The sequence below is a fragment of the Hemicordylus capensis genome, chromosome 5, assembly GCF_027244095.1.
Source record: "Hemicordylus capensis ecotype Gifberg chromosome 5, rHemCap1.1.pri, whole genome shotgun sequence".
NCBI classification, from domain to species: Eukaryota; Metazoa; Chordata; class Lepidosauria; order Squamata; family Cordylidae; genus Hemicordylus; species Hemicordylus capensis.
Genome location: NC_069661.1, coordinates 173,238,407 through 173,260,271, shown reverse-complemented (window position 1 = coordinate 173,260,271; position 21,865 = coordinate 173,238,407). Strand labels below are relative to the sequence as shown.

At 41.0% G+C, this 21,865-nt stretch overlaps 1 long non-coding RNA gene across 1 annotated transcript in view; it reads left to right on the top strand.

Annotated features, from left to right (window-relative positions):
* Nucleotides 1-21,646, top strand: part of LOC128328576 (uncharacterized) — a 111,077-nt gene extending 89,431 nt beyond the window's left edge. Inside the window, exon 6 of the long non-coding RNA XR_008309302.1 lies at nucleotides 18,045-21,646. This is a non-coding gene — a long non-coding RNA (uncharacterized LOC128328576). The remainder of the gene's footprint in view (nucleotides 1-18,044) is intronic.
* The last annotated feature ends 219 nt before the right edge of the window (nucleotides 21,647-21,865 follow it).

Below are 21,865 nucleotides of genomic sequence, written 5' to 3'. Positions count from 1 at the left end.
AAGGGATAGGAAAGTCTGGCTCAGAGGCAGGTCAGTGGAGGCCACACACGACGTGGTGTGGTGGGAGACCACCTATTCATCATGGCTGGTGCATGAGTGTCTGATGTGTGTGTGTGTGTAGAACAAAATGAAAGGAAGGGGGGATAAAAACAATTCACAAATACATATATACAATATTATTATTGTTATTATTATTAATAATAATAATTCGATTTCCATACCGCCCTTCCAAAAATGGCTCAGGGCCGTTTACAAAGAGAAATAATAAATAAAATAAGATGGATCCCTGTCCCCAAAGAGCTCACATTCTAAAAAGAAACATAAGACAGACACCAGCAACAGTCACTGGAGGTACTGTGCTGGGGGTGGATAGGGCCAGTTACTCTCCTCCTGCTAAATAAAGAGAATCACCATGGTAAAAGGTGCCTCTTTGCCCAGTTAGCAGTGGGTTAGCAGTACACATTACACAAGTATAGTTAGCAGTACACATTGCACAAGTATATATACAAATCCAGCTATACAGTAATATTTACATCAACAACTATCTATACACAAACCGGACCAAAAACACTATCTACAGAAAGGAAAGGAAAAACCTCTACTACTACTACTGACAACACACACACACACACACAACCGAAGAAACCTCTACACACGCACACACTCACATACACATATGCATACACAAAATCTATCTACACAAGCACATACTTACACACACCAAAATATTTACAAATACATGTTCTGGCAGTCCCACTGCCCTCTCATCAAGCAACACAAACAAAACACATTTAAAAATACTAAAAAAATATACATTTTTACAAATCTACATATTAACACATAAACATTTTACATATCTACACAGTGCCACACTGGCACAAACCGCCTAGTGTCTGTGTGTGTGCCCATGGCCGCCCAAATGCTGTGGTCAGGTGGAACCAGGGGCTAGATCAGCCTCAGGTTACACCAATGGGTGTGTGTACGTGTATCCAGTTGCCAAGTCGTAGCACTAGCAAGCACGCCGCAACTTGGCACGGCTGAAGGAGGGAGGGGGAGGGGAGGGATGAGCAGAAACTGCTGCTGGGCAGGTGACTGGCACAATGGGTCAACCATGGCCCAATCACTTACCCAGATCAACCTCCAGCTTGGGGGGGACGGATGAATTTTTTTTAAAAGCCTATTGGGGGAAATCTTTTTTTTAAAAAACCCTATTGGGGAGGAACCTTTTTTTAAAAAAAAACCTATTTAAAGAAAACCCATTTTAAAACAAGCCTACCCACCCACTCCACCCACAACAATACAATACAATAAAAAACAATGCAATGAATCAATACAGTACAAAATGGGGGAAGGAAACTTCTGAAAACAAGAGACAACCTGCAAAAACAAGAAACAACCTGCAATGAAAAAACACAGAAAATATACATCCCCACACCCATACATGAAAAAAGGCCCTATTAAAAAAAAAAAACACTAAAGGGGGCAAGGGGACAACAAAAATTAATCACTTACCCCCTCTGTTGTCCTGGAGATCTTCTGCCCACACACTCATCAGCAGAAAAAAGAAGGAATCCCAGCTCAGTGGCAGGCTGGCACAGCGCGGGTGGGCAAGCACAGCTGGGGCAGGGGTAGAGCAGAATGAAAAAGCTTTCCAGCAATTTCACCCACCCCAAAAACAAATTAAAAGTAAAAACACTAAGAAAATAAATAAAAACGCTGGTGGGAAAAAAGGCTGAGGGAGTCCGGAGCAGGCAGTGTGCTAAGCACAGCAAGAAGAGGATTAACAAAGAAAAGCACCTGCTCCAGAGAAAACAAGGGGGAAAACCCCACAAAGAACCCAGAATAAAATAAAAACAACTGGTCTGGCAGTGGCTGCTGGGCTGAGGAGGCTCTCAACTCAGCCAACAGATAACAGATTTTAAAGCAGCAGCCAGCCACCAAAAGCAAAAAAAGAAAAAAGTGGGGGATAGTGGAGGTGGGGGCCTGGGAAATGGATGAGCCAGAGAGAAGCCTCAGGCTAAAGGGCCTGGGCCCCCTGGTCCAGATTGGGGGACACACACACACACAGATACTCACTCACTCAGGAGGTGGGGAAGCAGCAGGACAAACACAGCAGAACTGACAAACAGTGGTGGGGGGAGGTTTAAAGCAGGGGCAGAGAGAAACAGGCAGAAGGGAACAAAGGAAACAGGCAGATTGGGGACAAAAACACAGCACCAGTCTGCCAAGCAGACTCTCACCACACCAGCAGAACCAGCAGTAGCAGGGCCAGAGGAAGCCAAACAGCAACTGCAGCCAGACTGATTTGGCTAGGCCAGAGTCTTGGCTTTAAATATGATTTGAAACTCCCTCCTTTGGGAGTCCCCACCTTTGCCCTCCCCCTTGAGCAATAGGGTGTCAGTTCTCAAGGACTGGCACAGTGCACAGCCTACCAGAGCGCCAGATTCATCTGGCCAATCAGGGAAGCAATAGCTCAGCCAATGAAATCAAGGAACACAAGTCACACAAAATGGAGGACAAGATCTAAAATGGCCAAAAGAACTTTCGAACTGACTCAAACAGGCTCGAACTGAACCGGGGCTCGATCAGTTCGAACTCGGACCGGTATTGCCAATGCAATGCCATGTTTCGTCCAAGTTTGAACCTTCGAACCAGTTCAAATTTGAGCCGGTTTGCACATCCCTATAGTCCACAAATGCTTATGCTACAACAAATATAATCATATTTAGGATGCCACAAGAGTGTTTATTGTTTTTACTGATGGTTTGGGAAGGCCCAAAATGTGATTAAAGATCACAAATGGCTGTTGGTTGTTAATCTCCAACTCAAGTACAAAGAAGTACATATTTGAAAAATAATACTTCATACTTCTTTTACTGTATACAAAGCCAAGTCTGATTCCTTTGCTATTTAAAGTGAATGAGGGCCTGTTGTTCCAGTAATAAGCCTTTTCTTTCATCATTCCAAACAGCATCTGAGAAAGTGCTAATCTGACATACAAAAAATCAATAATATGTGTTATAGTTTATGGCCTAGGAAGAAATGTTATTGCTGCACTTTATGATACAGCTGTTTTGCACAGCGTGATTTTAGTAGCACAATATAACCGCCCCAAATACATTAAAATAACTGTATACAATCAGAAGCCAATTACAGTACGATGAAGGACTAGTTATTGGCTGTGAAAACTCACTACCTGGGCTGGCATAAACATAATGTTTATATGTCTTGAGTCAAAAAGAATGAATCCCATTTTATTACTTACATATGGTTATTGACAAAACACTTAGGGCTACGTTTCAAAGGACTGTATGAGTTTTTAACCGCATGACTCCTATTTAAGTCAATAAGCACAAGGTAGTTAAAATCCCCATGCAACGTTTTGAAAAATTACCACCGAATGGCATGTTATTGCTTACTTACACAAATCATTTTCTTCTCCAATAGATTTTCTGTATGGTAGCCTACTTGTATTGGTTGTCAGGAATCTCTTTTTTTTAAAAAGTCTCACTGGCCTCCAAACATGGTTGACTGAGAGGATACTTCATGTAGGTCTCAAACGATAATGAAATAATTTGCACTTCTATAGCTTCTTTCATCAGGGATCTCACAGTGCATTAGCATTAGTTAATTATGCCTCATAGCATTCCTTTCCATAGGTAAGTGTTTAATGGATGCAGTAAAGAAAAGGCAGGTTAGATGACTTGCCCAAAGACACATAGTAAGTAAGAGGAAGAACCAGAATTAGTATCCAAAGGTCTAGTGTCAGAGTTGCTTACCCTAAGTATGAGATGGGATTCCTTGCCCCAAAAGAAATAATTGTCAAATAATAATGGATAATTACCAAATGAAAGGCATGAGGCATTCCATAATTATTTGGAAATATAGCTTTAGCAAGCTCATCCAGAGATTACTAATTTCTGACTGCAGTGTTTGTAAGGGCTGATACTGACAGAAGCGTATCTAGGATAGGGCAGGCAGGGTACGTGCCCCGGGCGCCACTTGAAGGGGTTGCCATTTTTTAAAATTAATTTTTTTTAATGGCCACCGAAAACAAAATGGCCACTGCACATGCTCAAATGGCCTCTGTGAGGCCCTCGGCCATGCCATAAAATGAAATTTAATATAATATAAGTCACTGTACACATATTCAGTTTGGCACTATGTACAGAGAATCAGGGCTTGTGAATACTGAGCTGAAGCTTATTAGCTAGGATTGTATTCATTTGCTCTTACTTTGCTTCTTGTGATAAGTGAGTTAAATGTGATGTCTTAATCATATGGCTGTTGATGGTGAGTTTGTCTTTGAATCAGTGTGAAATCCTTAGTATTAAGGCCCACTGGGAGTTTCTTGCTCTCCTTCTCTCATTTAACTGTCTTTCTGAATATATTCCAAGCAGTGACACAGTTTACTCTGTATATCCTTTAATTATTTTCAGAGTATCTGGGAAAAGTCAAAATCTTCATTTATTTTTAAAACTTATGTAATAGTGATGCTACAGTGCATAGTAGAGAATTGACAGGCACTTCTGTTTAGTTTTGCAAGTACACCTCCACATAGTATTTGGGTATTTCATGAGCCCCAGCATACTGAAATTTGTAGCTTTTTGGCTTTTTTTGGTCTGGCTACGTCCACTGCTAAATAGTTTTTGAAGTATTAGAAGATTAATGAGTTTGACTTGTATTTTTCAGCTGATATTATGGTAAAGTTATCTGAAAAATGGGTGTCAGATGTTTGGACAGGGGGCACAATTTCAGTGCTTGCCCTAGGTGCTATTTTCCCTAGATACGCCTCTGGATACTGATGATGAACCATGAGCATGTCCTGCCAGTATATAGTTTCTCATATTCTGTTTGGGATCTAAAGAATTGCACAAGTTGTTCTGCAGACTCAACGGAAGGGGTTTTGGACTTCTGTTTCTTGAACAACATCACTATTACCACCCTACCACATAGCAAGACACTTTTGCATTTGAAGAAACGTTCAAAAGCACACAAAAAATGTGGGTAGCTGTGTTGATCCAGTCTGGTAGTATTTTTTTTTTAGGCCCAACCTAAATAGCTCTAAAAATGACTGTTCTCTGGAATGCTTCATCAAACTGAATTATTTTGCTGAGCAAAGTAAATAGGACAGGAGAAGCTGGGTTGATGGAATCACCCCAAAGTCAGAGTTTAGAGTTTATAAGAGTCTTAAGATGGAGTTCAGTAGAGATGTGCACAAAATGAATTTTTTATTTGTTTCAAATTTGAATCGTATTCTGAAAATTTGTTTCTGATTTGAATCAAATTTGAATCTGATCCTAAAATTTGAATCTAATTTGAATTTAATTTGAATTGATTTTACCCTGGTTTGGTGCCTTTTTTAACCAAACAGGAGGCTTGAATGCTTTAATAAAGGCTCTCAAATCAAATTTTGAAAATTCAATTTGAATGCGAATCACCCAGATTCAAGTCAAATTGATTCAAATCAAGTCAAATTTGAATCAATTTGCACATCCCTAGAGTTCAGATGGTGTTATGCGAACTTAGTTAAAATAGCCTCCCTAGGTGCTTAACACTGGGCTGGTTCTCCTGAGCGAAAAGTGGGTGAGAGAAATGTCCTACTCAGCTAAGAGAACTGTGTGACGTGCTCCCAATTTTTGATCATGTGCTTGTAAAAACCTAAGTAGGAGGAGGGGGAGGAAGTGATTATATGGGGGATGGGAGCAGGGTCAGACAACTTTTCCTCCACCTTTGGTAATACGTTGGATACAAGTGCTGGGTAGAATGGTGCCACCTCCCACATGATCACTCCCCCAAGCATACACATGACCCTGGTGCTGGGGTTAAGGGCACACTCGTGCCCTTAACCCTGGCTAGAGGTTGGGTTTAAAAGTCAGGTTAGGTGAGTGATCTGGCTCCACACAAGCAGCCTAGCCATACTAAGACTATGAGAATAGTCTTAGTATCAGTATCACTCCTCCTGTCTCCTACCTAGTTGCTTGCTCCCACACAACCAAAAATTGGGAGTGTGCACAGCTCCCAAACCTGGGTAGGACACTTATCCTACACAGTTTTTGGTTGTGTGAACAGACTCACTTTGTTTTTAGAGCATTCAGATATGACTTGTCCAGAGGAGGGAATGCTTCTTCTAAGATGACACTTGCCATTGGCAGTTTTTATAAGTACTTTCATTGAAGATAATTAATATATTTTTAAATAATATGCTGCATGATTAATTGGGGGCATGCTTTCGTTGAGTAACATGTTTTAATGGGTTACTACTAGAACTGACTAGTTGAATAAACATTGCAGTCCTACAAGGAAGAACTAGCCTTCTTTCTTAGTCTTTATGCCTAACTTTTTTTAAAAAGCTAACTTTTGTACATAGACTCCTTTTACACTTGACAGGGAATATGCCAATTGGGGAAAGAGGAACTTTCTAAAGTGATGGCTTTTATTTAGTGAGGGCCAGTGGGGAGCAACTGTGTCCCTGTTTAGCCCAGCATCCTTCCCAGTGGCTGTTGCTGATGTCTCATGATTCTTTTTAGATCACTTTGGGGACAAGGAACCATCTGCCTATTCTTTTTCCCCCCGCTAGGCAAGCCACTTTGAGAACTTGTTGTTGAAAAGTGGAACGGTAAAAATATGAATAAGAATACTTAGGTCAGAGGGGCATCAATGGCAGTTGGTTTTCCAAAACTGGGAATGGAGGAATACCAGTTATGTAGCTTGATGTTGGCAAGCTACACCTTCCACCCCACTCAACCCTATGAGATGCTGTCTCAGCAAAGCAGCTCATAGGATTTGCCTGTAAAAGCTGAGATTTTACTAATAGATGACACCCTAGTACTTCCATCACTTATGCTTCTGTCTTTGTGCTCTGTCTTCATTGCCCGTTGTTAAATGATTGATAAAAATTGTTAAATAGTGCAAACTCTCTATATGCCTTGGTGTAATGAGGCCTGTCAAACATGAGACACAGTTCTCATCATGATATTAAAATTAAATGCAGCATTTTTAAAATTCCTGACATAAATAAAGAAGTTATTTATCTGGACCAATGCTTTTTCTATAAGCTCAGTGTTCTGTGTAAGTCACTGTCATTGTGCATATTTTATTTTGTGACACTGCGGTCATTTTTCTTCTTTTTGTGTGCCAAACTTGCTACCATTAATCCAAACATTGTCAATAAAGTTTAAGGGATTCTCCCCCCATCCTCTTTTCTTTTTAGAGTTGCTTCAGCTGTCTTGAATTTTACTCTAAAGGCAGCTCCACTGATCTTGTTCTTTATAGATTCTTCTTCTTGCAGAAGTAACAGCTGAGGCCTGGGGAGTGGATGCTTTCCTATGAAAGCCCCCCAAGCTTTCATAAGCTACCCCTGCCCTAGGAAGAACTGTGAGCTGCAGACTGCCCAGCTGTCTGAATGAGAAGAAACCTCTTTCCCCAGGAAAAACATCTGGTACTACCTGACCCTGGTTGCTAGGCAGCACACTTTCCAGCCAGGGGAGTCTATTTCTCCCCTATGGTCAACATCTGACCATCTGAAGAGTAGCAGCTGAACAGCCACAACAGCAGCAGAAGATACTGCTGGAGCCAGGGGAGTGCATGACATTTTCTATCATTGTCCTCCTAGAGCTTTGTTATCAGCCACAGTTGCTTTTTAAAGCTGTGTTAGCGTTGATTATATATAAAATGTTTCTTCTTGTCAGATGCCTTGGGTGCCTGTTGTCAGGCAGAAAGGAAGGATATAAATATATCAAATAAACCATATATTTCTAATAGCCATTTGGCATACTGAATTGGGCAATCCCGTTTGCTAAGTGTGAAGCATCCTCGACGGAATCAAATCAGCCTGACGGTTGTCTCTTTCTGATCAAATTGGGTTGATTGACTCAGCCCCAGTTTGGGCATTGAAGCTTTTCTTCAGTCTGTCCTGCGCCCTCCAGCCCTGCTTTGCCACTTCCCTGACCCCTGTAGTTACTTACTAGGCAGAAGGCAGGATATCTTGGCCTTATTCTTTGCTTCTGATGATGTAAGAGCAGCAACTACAGCAGAAGCCTGACTTTTAAAAATATTTCTGGAATTGTTTTTTCTTCTTCCCCTGCAGTCTTCAGAAAGGTGTCAGATATCTTGGGGATTGTAGTCTTTTCAGGGGCTGCTGCAATGTAGTAAGTAATTACAAAAGTGGTGGAGTGGGGAGGTAGAAGGAGAAGGGATGGGCTGAAGTTTTAGTCCAATTCAAAGAAACCCTTTCAAAGCAGCCCAGAGTGATTCAGATTGCATCCCACAAAGCATCAAAATGAATTGGGGCTTCTCTGGACCATCAAGGCACTCTCTAAAGTGAATCAGTGCTGATTTGCCAGGACTAGCATTTACTGAGACTGCTAGCAACTCTTCTTCTTCTTCTTCTTCTTCTTCTTCTTCTTCTTCTTCTTCTTCTTCTTCTTCTTCTTCTTCTTCTTCTTCTTCTTCTTCTTCATAACAATAATAATTAGATTTCTATATCGCCCTTCCAAAAATGGCTCAGGGTGGTTTACACAGAGAAATAATAAATAAATAAGATGGATCCCTGTCCCCAAAGGGCTCACAATCTAAAAAGAAACACAAGATAGACACCAGCAATAGTCACTGGAGGTTCTGTTCTGGTGGTGGATAGGGCCAGTTACTCTCCCCCTGCTAAATAAAGAGAATCACCATGTTAAAAGATGCCTCTTTGCTTCATTAGCAGGGGTTAATGAAGCTGGCCCTATTTCTTCCTGACCTGGCAAAGCAAATAAGTAACCATCCATATGCTGGTTTGCATGTGGATCTTCTCCTCTGCTCAAAGGGTGCTCAGTTCTGCCAGTTATTAACACTCCTGGTCACCTCCTGGGGTGAAAAAAAAGAAACAGAGTGCTTTAAACCAGCCCACTACCCACAAATAGGCAGTTGGGGTTCTCAAGGCTGATCTTCCATTTGGTGGTGTGCTCCAGAGCCTCGTCTGTTTTCATAGCCACTGTAAATGTTGATGGCACTTATCACTAGCTTGAAAGATAGAAAAGTGTAGTGCAGTCCATTCTGACCCCTCAAACAGGAAATTGGCACTGCCAGTGCTAACAGCAGTTGGTGGCTGTGTGACAACATATACACATGTGCAGCAGTGTGTGGATAATCACAATACAATACAATTGAACTAATATTTATATACCGCTTTTCAAAAAAGGTTCCCAAAGGGGTTTACATAAATATAAATAAATAAAAATGGCTCCCTGTCCCCAAAGGGCTCACAATCGAAAAAAGAAACATAAGATAGACACCAGCAGGAGCCACTGGAGGGATGATGTGCTGGGGATGGATCGGGCCAGTTGCTCTCCTCCCACTATGTAAAGATAATCACCACTTTTTAAAAGTGTCTCTTTGCTCAGTTAGTAGGGGACACTGCTATGTGTGTGTCTGTTGCTGGGTCAGAATCAATGATCCACATACACTGCAGGGAAATTCAGACATCTCAACATTTCCCATGCTGCTGCATACGCGTTCAACCCAGCCAACACTGCTGCAGAATAGGGCAGGTCTGCTCAGGGCCGGACTGGGAGCACTGAGAGGGCGGTGGAATGTACGTGGGGAGGGCGCAGGGTTTTGAGCAGAATGGGTACTTAAGGGTGGGAGTATTCACTGCTACTGAGTGCGGTGGGGCGCAGGGGGCAGATGGGGCACACCAGGAATATGCCCAGTTGCACTGTGGGCCAGTCTGAGCCTGGGTCTGCTCTGCCTTAAAGTTGCACCAACACAGTTGCATGATGTAACACCCATTATTTCAAATGGATGTTGTATCGTGCAACTGTGTCTGCGCAACTTAAAGACCCTGTTCCACAGCATTGCTGGAGGGATTTCCACACACACAGCAGTGTGGTGGGAGGCAGGGTAGGTGGGTGCTCCAGCAGCCCATTTTGTGCTGCGTGGTATGTCAGCGACTGTTTTTTGCGGAAGGTTCTATTAGCAATCTCCGTGACTTTGAAACAAAATCCAGCAGCCTTTCCAGTTGATTTAAGTTAACGGAAACCCTTTGTAGGAGGCCTCATGTTAGGCTGGCTCTAACTATTTATCTTTATATTGGGTAGTTTATATATTTTAAGAAAATGACAAATGATTGCTTTGAAAAAACTCATTATGGTAACTGATTATTATAGGAAAACCCTGGAAACTCTATGAAGGAGAGCGGTATTCACAGAGCACTCTTAGCTTTAAACCCGAGTTGTAATTAGAAGAATCTATAAACATTTATCACATTAAGCAAGGCTTGTTCAGTAACTTTAGACAAAAACTGCAAAGTCACTTAAATGTCCTTTGTTGCCATGGTCTTACTGTGTCGTATTCGAGGGAGAGATTAATTTACTTGACTGAGCACTGAACACCCAGATGGTTACATCTGACATCAAGTGCTAAAACAATGTCCTCTGTCCCTCTAAAAACAAATCGTTTTCTTTCTTTTTTTTTAAGAGCTGTGGATCTTTCGCCTTTATAGTCACAAAGTTAAAATTGGGCTATTTTAAACAATCTAAGTGCTGCTTGACTGGACTCTAACTCTTCAATATTTCAATTATGGCAACAATATGTATGAGGAATTAAGTCACGGTGGCCTTGCCTATATCTATATCTATATCTATATCTATATCTATATCTATATCTATATCTATATCTATATCTATATCTATATCTATATTTCATTCATTCATTCGCTCCTGAGTATCCAGGCCAGAAATAGATGTGGCCTCTATTCAGAGGCCACATTTCCCTATTTAGGGGAAACTCTGATGGGATAGTAATCCTCAGCTTCTCACTCAACAGCTCTCTGCTTATGAATGGGATGGTAGAGTCTGCTGGTAGATTGGAGAAGCTGCTGCCAGTCTGTGTAGACAATACTGAGCTAGATGGACCTATGGTCTGACTCAGTAAATGGCAGCTTCCTATGTTCCTATGCTGTATGAACAGCAGCCAAGAGAAAAACCAACTTAGCCAGGAGAAACACCAGTCCCTTCTTCCAAGGTCTCATGGGCTGCCTTCAGATGCAATGCAGAACCGTGGGTCAATGAACCTGCGGTTCCGCACCCCCTCCCCCCACTCTCCCGCTTTTGGATGTTCAGGAGAGCTGCCTCTCTGCAGTCAGCGAGACGGCACAGAGGTGGGGAAGCTGGCTGTACGTGCTTCCTTCTTGAAAGAAGGGCAGCCTTCACAGCCAATCGGGCCAGAGTGAGGGAGGAGCTTTCTCCCTCAACTCCGGTTCCATGGAGCCAAAACTGTGGTGCCAGCATTCAGATGTAATGCTGGCACCGCAGAACTAGAGGTAAGGGTGGTAAAACTCCATGCTGACCAGTTTGGGAAGGAAAACCTTGGGTCCCTTCTCGCCCTTAACTCTAGTTTTGCCCATTTTGGAAGTGCAGTTTGGGAAACAGGAGGTGAAAGGACCTCTGGTTTCCTAGAATGTCCGGATTCAGTGATGCCTCAGAGCAGTGACCCCTGAGCAGTGGGACATTAGTCTTAAGGATCTACCAGGGCTGCTGCACAACTTGACAGGTGATTCAGTAACTATATATTGGAACACAGGAAAGTGCCTTATACCAAGTCAGAGCACTGGTCCATCAGGCTCAGTACTGCCTGCAGTGACTGGCAACAGCTCTCCAAGGTTTCAGGCAGGAGTCTTTCTCAGCCCCACCTGGAGATGACAGGGAGTGAATCTGGGACCTTCTACTTGCAAAGCAGATGATCTTCTACTGAGCTATGGCCCTATCCTCCAGCAATTAAAAACCTATTCCAGGCAGTCGTGCAGCACGATTTTCCCTGGAAAAAACTGAAGTAATGCTCTGCAGCTGCCCAGAAGTGGTGTTAACCCATTCCCCAACTGCCCCATCATGCTATGCTGTTGGACTGCCTTTGTGTTTCGTTCTAAATTCCTGTGTGTATCCCATTTTTCTCCCATTTCCCTAACTTCCTTATTGTGTGCAACTCTTTTGAAAAAAAAATATTATTAAATCTCATATGTCCAGAAGTGGCTTCGGACTGGCTTTAAAAGGTTCCGGTAGTGTACAGTAATTGTGTTTCTCTGTGCAACTGCTTGTAGAGATCAACCTTTAAGCTATCCTTAAAATTTGAGCTCTATAAGTCAAATGTTATTCCGCACAGTGGAACATTGTCAGTGCAATGTGAAAGGCAGCCCCAATGGTGTCGCCCAACACGCCCCACCATTGTTTCCAATGGAAGCAATGCTGCACTGGAACTGTCCAAAGCTGTTTTAAGTTAGGCCCGGGGTATTTGAGGGGCCGCCTGCTTCCAAGGGTTGCTGTCCACTTGATGAGGACATCTGAGGGGGCCCTGCTCCAGGTGCCGACAATGAGGGAGGCCCGGCTGTCGTGCACTCAGGACAGGGCCTCCTCTGTTGCTGCCCCTAGACTCTGGAATGCTCTCCCAGTGGCCATTCGTTCCTCAGACTCCATCACGGCTTTTAGAAAGCTTTTAAAGACTTGGCTTTTTACCCAGGCTTTTACATAATCGTTTTTACTGCTGCTGCTTCTGGGTGTTTTTATCTGTTGTCTTGTTTTTTATGCTTGTTTGATATGTTGTCAGCTTGGTGTTTTTATTGCTTTTATTGTATGTTTTAATTTTTGTAAACTGCCTTGGGGTTTTCTTTTAACAAAAGGCGGTATAGAAATGTAAAAATAAATAAATAAATAAATAAATAAATAAATAAATAAAAATAAACAAGTTGTTTTTGCACCTGCCTTCAGCTACCACCATCAGGCTGCCTTTCACACTGCACAGCAGCCCCCCCCCCTACACCCATTCTGCTTGAATTAGGCTTTGCAGACTGTTAATGGTACCATTTCAGCAGTTCTCAAGCCGTTCTCAAGAATTTATTGAAGCCATGTCTGAGTCTAGTTAGTGTCTCTGGACCAATCTTCAACAGCTAGCAGCCTACACTGCAGAAGCAGCGTACTCCTAAAGTGAAATAAGAGCCTCCTTTTCCTGAGGGGGGGTAGGTCCCCAGGAAAATGCTAGAGCCCCCCAGTCCATTGCACCTCTCTATAGCGACAGCAGTATAGAGGCTTCTCTGCCCTCACAGGCCTCACTTTCAACTACAGGTTATGGAAGTTGGAAAATACGCATCCTCCTCTGGATATGCTCTACACAGTTGGGTGAGTCTCAGTATTGGAGGTGACTGACTGCCAGTGTTCCTTCCGAAGTCTTGTGCCAGTGAAGAACAGACTACCAGCATCTGATTGGAGAGTTTGTGTAACTGGGGCCTTCAAGTTAGTGCTGAGTCCTCTGGGACAAAACTGATGATGTCATTTTGACACCATAACAACACTGGTGGTGCATCTGATGAATGTCTGTGTTTTTCAAAGCTATTTAAGGGGCAGAAGATGGGCCCTTTAAAAAGACTATTGTAACTTGAGCTTGTCTTTGGCCTTGGGTATAGAGCCAGCATGCACCAAATTTGGGTCACCCAATTTTACACAAGCCACCTAATGGCACAGCGAGGAAATGACTTGACTAGCAAGTCAGAGGTTGCCAGTTTGAATCCCCGCTGGTATGTTTACCAGACTATGGGAAACACCTATATCAGGCAGTAGAGATATGAGAAGATACTGAAAGGCATCCTCTCATATTGTGCAGGAGATGGCAACGATAAACCCCTCCTGTAGTCTACCAAAGACAACCACAGGGCTCTGTGGTTACCAGGAGTTGACACCAACTCGACAGCACACTTCACCTTTAATTTTACACAAACTATCTGGAAAAGGTGACAAAGGAAAGCAACATAAAATGTATTGGGGAAAGCTGAAAGCATCAGGCATATTTTAGTCCAGAGAATTATTAGTTTTCCATACACAATAATATACCCTCAGAATGAATTATTACCTCTATTATTGATCAAGGGAAAACACAAACAGCAAGTGAACAATCTCCATGACAGAATATGCTTCATGCCTCCTTGGAGCAAGTTACATTTAAATATTAACCTGATGGAGTCATAGATATGTAGACCAGAGCCAACTACCTGTTTCTATTATAAATGTTCTCTTTCATTCCCTCTCCCAAGTTTGAATCAGTCTGTAAACCTTCACTTTACAAATAAAATAAAAATCATTGTTCCCTTTGGCAACTATATTGTTTCTTTGTGCAAGGTCTCTTGATTCAGCTACTCTTCTTAAAAAAAGATTTGTTGTTCAACTCCTTTGTGTAGGCAGTAAAATTGAATGATATCTGTTAATAGCAGGGGAGAGAATCTACGCTTTTAGTGCTTTTCCCATAACCAGTGTTTCAGATTTATAAACCAGGTAAACAGTGTAATATAAAGCAGGCCACTCTCCTGAGCCAACTGTATGTACCATCAAAGGGAGAATAAAAGCTGCTCATAACTTGACACCACTGAATTTTAGAGCATGCAACAAATACAAAACTGTGCCAGAATAGAATCTGACAACTGATCTCTCTTCTCTTTTTGTGGAGTCTGACCCACATGTTGTGTTCTTGTCAAGTTATCTGAACCTTTCAGAAGATCTTGTTCCATCTGGTCCCATCGTGGTTGAAAGCAGTTGCATGTCTCCATCCTTGACAGTAAGTTGACTTTTGGATAACGTGCGAAAAGTTGGCATCTGTGGGACTGGAACCAGAATCTTATGTGTGGGCAGAAGATTGTGCTTTTATTCTGTGCTGCTGTTGACTTCTAGGATGGTCTACTGATCACAGTCCTATACCAAGTGCACATAGGTTGATCTTTGTTCTGAATGCTCGTAATCTGATTGCCTTTCCCAGAAGGTACCTGTTGCTTCTTTGTGACACGGGTTTGTCTCATCTGATTTCCTAGTCTCCAGATTCTGTTCAGCACCTCCTGTTTTCCTATAGTGTGCTACCATCTTTGTTTATATTCACTTAAGAGTAAATTATGTGCTCACTTAAGCAGTAGAACTCTTTGGATGTATTCAGACACTGGGAGTTTGTTCCCAATGTGTGTTGACTTTTGCTGTAGGTATGTGATAGGAATCAAGTAGATCTTGATCAGGGTGGAGAGACATGGTCCTCCAGCTGTTGTTGACTTACAAATCCCATCATCCCCAGCCACAATAAATTGTGAGAGTTGTAGTTCAACAACGGAGGGCTAGGTTTGCCATCTAGATGGTCTGTAGAGGACTACAGGGAGAAATTGTACAAATCTGGTTTCTTCAAAGCACATTGGCTGTAAAATCTAATGTGTCAGTTCCCTTCAGAATTCCTAATTCATCTTGAATTTTTCATAACCACAACAGTAAACTCATGTTGAGAAAAGTTGGCTGTCTGAATCCAAACTCTTGTATGTAATTAGCAAGGAGGTTTTTTGTATTTAGCAAGGAAGGCATGACTAGTCTCAATATCCAGCCCACATGTTGGGGTTCTAGTGCTGAAAGGTAAATTCATGTCCTGCTTTTTAATGCCCCCAAGAAGTTCTTGTGCTGGAGATGGAGTTCCAGTGCGTCAGCCTTTTGCACCAACTATCCTAATGACCACTAGGGGCATTGGGAGTAGACAAAGTAGTTAGTGAGGGTCTCCTTACCTGTCCTTGCTTGCCTCTGCTCTATGACCCCTGCCTTGACTCCTCAGGTACTTCCTGTAGTGAGTCAGTCCTCTTCCTTTCTTCCTAGAGAGAAAGTGGAAACATCTCTCTCCCCCCCTACCTATTCATTATGTAGCTGATAGATAGAATAGGTCTTTCCTATCTCAAATGTACTTCATCAATAAATCAACTAACTATTTAGATTCTACAGCAATCTCCATGCATGCTCCTTAAATAGGTGTAACAACTAAACTCTGCATTCTACCCTATAACTGGGGTGGGTAGCTTATTTTGTTGGTGCTTTGCTAAATAATCACAAAATCCAACATCTTGGCCAAGTTAATGACCAAGAAGAGTTGTGTAGCAACTTCACTGTCAGGATGAAATGCATTAACTACTGATGACCAAAGTTGATACGATGGTGCTGGTGCTACAGGGCAAATGTACACCAGGGCAAATGGTTAGAATCAACCTATTATTTATGTCTTCTATCCTAAAAAATGGCATTTCAACAGGCACAGGAGGGCTATTGGATCAAATTAATCAGATTATTGTGCTGTTTTACGCTATGTGACATGTCCTGGAGCAATATCATCTTGGGTTACCTTTTTAAAAAGAAACTGCTTTTTCATTAAACAATTAAAATGAAGCATTTTTAGGCTAGCTTCAAACAGAAATAGTGGGTGATAAGAACTGCCTGCAATATCTAGTTTATTTTTATTTATTATTCTTTAAAAAAATGCATAATATGTACTGCATAAGTTTTACAGTAAAACCTCTCCAGTTATTGGGGGACCTTGGGTGACTTTTTAAACACAGAGAAGTACCCAAAGAGATTCCTGCTGTTCAGACCCAAGTCTGAGTTTAGAAAGGTGTGAGGTACAGTTGGGAAGAATATAAGAAAAGAACCACATAAGAAAGTACTGAGTCACAGAAGTTCAAGACAGAAATGTATTTACTATCTGGTCTAGCTATATAGTTTTAATATCTGTTTTATTGAATGTATCTTTGAACATTTATTATATGTATCTTTGAACACACACACACACACACACACACACACACACACACACACACACACTTAGCATAAGGTCCCAGAATATTCCAGAAAGGAAAGGTATAGTATATGGAGAGCAAAGAGACAATGGCACTTATTTGGTTTATGGAAATTAGATATGTAGCAGAAGGGATCTTTAATAATCTTCTTAGGTGGAAATGCTTAGTGGTAGAAGCTGAACTATTTATGCATTTGCAAGCATAGAATGGTCATTATCACTCCTCTATGGTTTTCATAAGCTTCTTGCTTAAATAGTACATTATGGAAATGAGCTACCACCATCGGAAGGTGGGATAAAATTATGCCTCTCTTCTGACCCTTAGGGTGATTCTATCGGGACAGTGACACTTGATAAGGAACAGTCTTGAATTATTGTATTATGTGATATTATAAAAGGAATCTTTTGTATCCAGCCATTCTGCCTAATGATGTTTAATATTATTTCCGATTGATATGTTCGGAATGGAAATTCACTTTTTAAAAGACTTGCACAAAGAAAAAAGTGAACAATATTGCATAGGTAGAGCTATCTGCTAGTTTTAGAGTAAAATTACTGGTGCATGGTATAGAATGTAACCTTTTGGTAATATTGTGCAGTAAAAGGACTGGGTTAGAGAGGTTTTTATGCAAATGAGTAATGCTCTGTGTTGGAAGCCTAATTGTACTTTTTATTGTTAGACAAGTCAATACTGCTTTAATACACATTTTTTAAGCTCCTTGCTAAAATTGTATATGAAAGGGATTAGTTCCCATAGATGAAAGGCATAATCTTAACAATGAGGCCACGTAAGCAGAATGGTTGAAGTACTGATAAAGGATTTGTTAGCTCCAACACAGAGTAAGTCTTATTAGTCTTATTAGTCACCACTATTTGACCCACTGCTTCTCATTGTATGAGACAGGTAGATAGATAGATAGATAGATAGATAGATAGATAGATAGATAGATAGATAGATGTACACACACTAATGGAATATAGAAAAGCTAAATGAATTGTAAATGTATTGTGTCTAGTTACAATAAACAGGTGAAAGCTTTTTAAAAAATGGATGCAAGGCAAACATATAGAAAGCTTCCTTCTTATAGGTTCCCAAATGGTCAAAGAAAGGTGTAATCTTATATGAGTTTAGCAAAGGAAAACATCATGGGGGAAGCTGGAAGGAGGTCAGAGTTCAAGCTTAGCTTTCTATCTTGCTTGATCTAAATCTTCCCACCTGCTTTGCAATGCTCATTATCACAAATGAGGAAATTCAGAGGAGGGCTCAGATCATACTGATTCTACAAAAGGAAATGCTAAAAAAAAAAGGTCTTTTGATTTTCTTTTTTGCGTGTGATTATACACAAATAAAACATTTGCATTGTTTTGCATTCTTTCCCCACCACCACCCACCTCCCTTTAAAAAAATTGTAACAGATATAATTTATTTTCTTTTGAAGAGACAATGGAGAATAAACTTTTGACAGAAGAATTATAAGAGGGAGCCTAATCCTATGGAACAGGAAAATACAGTGGAATGAAAAGAAATTAACTCATAACAACTCCTGGGTGTTTTCTAGACTGAAAAACTCAGACCAAGACAAAGGCAAGACAAGGATTGAATAGTAATGGATGTAATAATGGTCACAGTGTAAGAATCCACTTCTATCCAGGGCGTACTACAGTCACTACAGAGTGTGCAATCGTTATTCTACTGCCACAACATGGCTAAAACACTTAGCCAAATTCCAAAAATATATAGGGATTCAGAGCCACTTAGTCCCATGCCTGGAGCTTTTTCAGACAGTGCTTTCAGCTCTTGGCATATCTGATGTGCGAAGCCACTTCGAATAGGAATCGCGTCATTACAGAAGCAGCTCCCCTGCTCTCCTCTCCTCTCCTCTCTGAGTTTTCTTTTGTGTATGTTCATACTGCTTGCTTCTGGGTTTTCCTTCTGGCCAATGGCTTCCTAGAGCCAGCCAGCAAAACATAGCTTGCTGCCTTAAAACTGGCTTCCCCACTATTTGCATCTGTAGAAGGCAGCTTCCTCTTTGCATCTCAAAAGTTTGCCTCTCAAAAGCTTGACCGGCAGCTGCTCTTGCTGTATCCAGAAAAAGTCGCTGAAATACAGGATTTTTTTTAGCCATGGACATAAATTGGGCTAAGCTTAAATTTGGAAGGAAAAATCCAAGTTGTGTGTGAAGTGCTCCCAAAGATTTTGCACAGACTTAACGAGAATCTGGCAGATGTACAAATGCACACACTCCCTTCCAGCGGAGATAAAAGCACCATGTGAAAAAGCTCCTGGTGAATGCTTTGGATCAACATTGCTACAAATGTCTAGTTAATTGACACTGGAGAAAACAAACACAGTAAGATGTGCTACTTGCCACGTCCCCATAAACTGGAGGGAAGTGGGTTCATTAAAAAAAAAAAAAAAACTTGCGACAAATTGCTCCACAGATCCACAGATTGATGCACAAATTGCTCCACATATCACTATCATAGTTAGGTGTGGGCAAGAGGGCTAGTAAACAAGTGTGGGCTAGTAAACGTGTGGGCTAGTAAACAAGTGATGTGGACTAATAACTTATTAACAAGGCTGGCAAACACGTTGAATCAAAACTAATTATAGACATTCTAAAGGTTTTTTTGTCTTCATTTGCAAAACAAAGTTCAACTGGCTGAAACCACCATAGTTCCATCAGTACAGAACTTTGCCAAATGTCCCCAGGAGAAGACGAGCCAGTCTTGTCACCTATGTGTATGATATCTAGCTGTTGCCAATAGGCCTGCTGTATTTCTTTAGAATCATCTTGTGCGTATCACTAGCGAGAGAGGAATTCTGCATGCACATGATTGCTGCACACACATATGCCTTTTGGTTGGATCCAATAACTAGGTTTGTATATGGAAGTTTCTGGCCTTATCTGGCAGCCAGGCATATGCATTTACAGCCTTGGTCAGATCATAGGCAATTGTCAGTGCTGAACCTCTGTTCAAGAATGAAAGCATAAGGGGCTGGATTCAGTCATCCCATTCTCCTCTCCCCCGCCACCAAAAAAGAATGGCTATATCATCAATGTCCTATGCATTGGCTATTTATGCATACAGCTGAATAATGATTTATATCTCTTTTGTTGTAAAATAGTCTTATTGTTAATATTACTGAATGAATTGAAATATAGAATGGGAGATATATTATTTGTATTTGGTTTACATACAGCACAGCATTTTCTTACCGCCCATGCTATTGCACACAACATGGCCATAGTGTTATACAACGGCATCTGCACAGTTTTAGGCATTTGCACAACAGTGATCTAGCACAACTATGGCTTTCTTTTAATGTACACAGCAGCGCCCACAGGATACTGCCCTATATGTGTTCAGTTGTTCCTAGGATATGCTTTTGACATTTGCTCTAATTTTACTAGGATAGTGATCTACATGCAAATTTTTGCATGTGCTATGCTTTAAAAATCTAGTTTATAAATTCACTTATTTCTTCACCCCATTCTTGAACAATGTTTTTGGGTTGCTATTTATTACCTTTCCTTTACTGTATGCTTTAAAGGAGGCCTCTTATGGAAGAGCCTGACACAGAACATTTGGCAGAGTTTTTGTTCATATTTGTAACTTATTCTACAATGATTTTAGAATACCCGTATACAAAAGCATACTGAATACTATTGTATTGTTAAATTTCTGTGTCACTTTTCATTTAAAAACAAAACAAAACACCAAGGCATTTTGCAATGTATTGAAAACAATAAAATCTATAAAAATTAAAAAAATTAAATACAAAAACAATTAAAAAGAAATGGCACACAGAAGCAAAACCCATAACAAATTCCACATAAAAAGCCAGGTTTTAACTTGCCTCTTAAAAGCAGTGAAGAACGTTGAGGAACAGATGCTCATTGGGAGAGCATCTAGAGTCTGGGGACAGTGACCAAGAAGGCCATGTCATGAACATGTCAATCAAGCCTCCTTCAGTGTTGGCACACAGAACAAAGCCCCCCTCTAATGATCTTCTCAGGTGGGCAGACGTCTTTGGGAGCAGATGGTCCTTCAGGTATCCAGGGCCCAAACCATTACAGTCTGTAAATTGCACTGAAAAAAACTGAAAATTGCACTTTCAGTTGGGCCCAGAAACAAATTGGCAGCCAGTGCAGCTCTTTTTCAAAATCACCATAATATATTCCCAGTGGGCAGCTTCAGGGAAAACCTTAGTTGCCAGATTTTGCACTCACTACAGTTTTTGACTTTTTATGAAGGGCAGCCCCACGTAGAACACACTGCAGTATCTCATTTGTGAGGTGCAAAACATGTATTCCTTAGGACAATATTATGGAAGGTTTTTAAAATGTAAACAATATAAAAAGGAGCCACAGATTAAGTCTAGAACACTACTGAAATAAAAATGGGATATCTTCCTACAAATCTTGAGTGACTTGCTTACTCTAGCATAGACATATTGGCTCACATGTTCTGCCATCTAATGTGGGTGGGGCGATCCACCTGCCCAGCTGTGGGCTCCCAGTGAATCCACCCATGTTGTTGTAGGCAGGCTCCTGGTGAGGTGCCAATGCTGTTGGGAATTTTCACTTGAGGGCAGATACTTCAAGTAGCCTGCCTGTGCACTGGAAGTGCTAGCTGGATCAGAAACACATCAGCTGAGAGCCTAGATTTTGAACTAGGTAGTGTTCTGCCAGCAGAAAATTAGATAGAATCAAGGCATAAATGTCTAAAGAAAACTACATGGTGTGTTGGGTCCCTGTAACCAACATTATCTTCTGATTTGTAAATAGATTTCTTTCTGTGTATAATATAGTTTTCATCTTCATTTTTTGTTTCCTCTATCTCTGAATACTATAGATCAATTGTTATTTCTTTAAATGTTTTTAAGATGAAAAGCTTCTAAAGTGTTGCATGCAGAATATATATGTCTTCTTTCTTTTCAGGACATCTTTAAATACTCTTGTTAAGAGTTAATTCACAGTTATGAATATGTGATTATGTACTGAAGGCAGCATGCCATTTTAATTTTAATAGTGTGTTAAAGATATGCAGTATTCATAAAAATTGTATTCAATATACAGTAATTCCCCCCCCCTTTCTTCTTCTTCTTCTTTTTTTAAAAAAAGAGCATATTTGCTATCATGCCTTAAACTGACTTCTTTCATTTCTCCTTCCTTCCTGCCATTTCCTCCATCTTTGGCTTTTATTGTATAAGAAACTGCTGTCAACTCTATTGACTTTTTCTCCTTTCAATTGG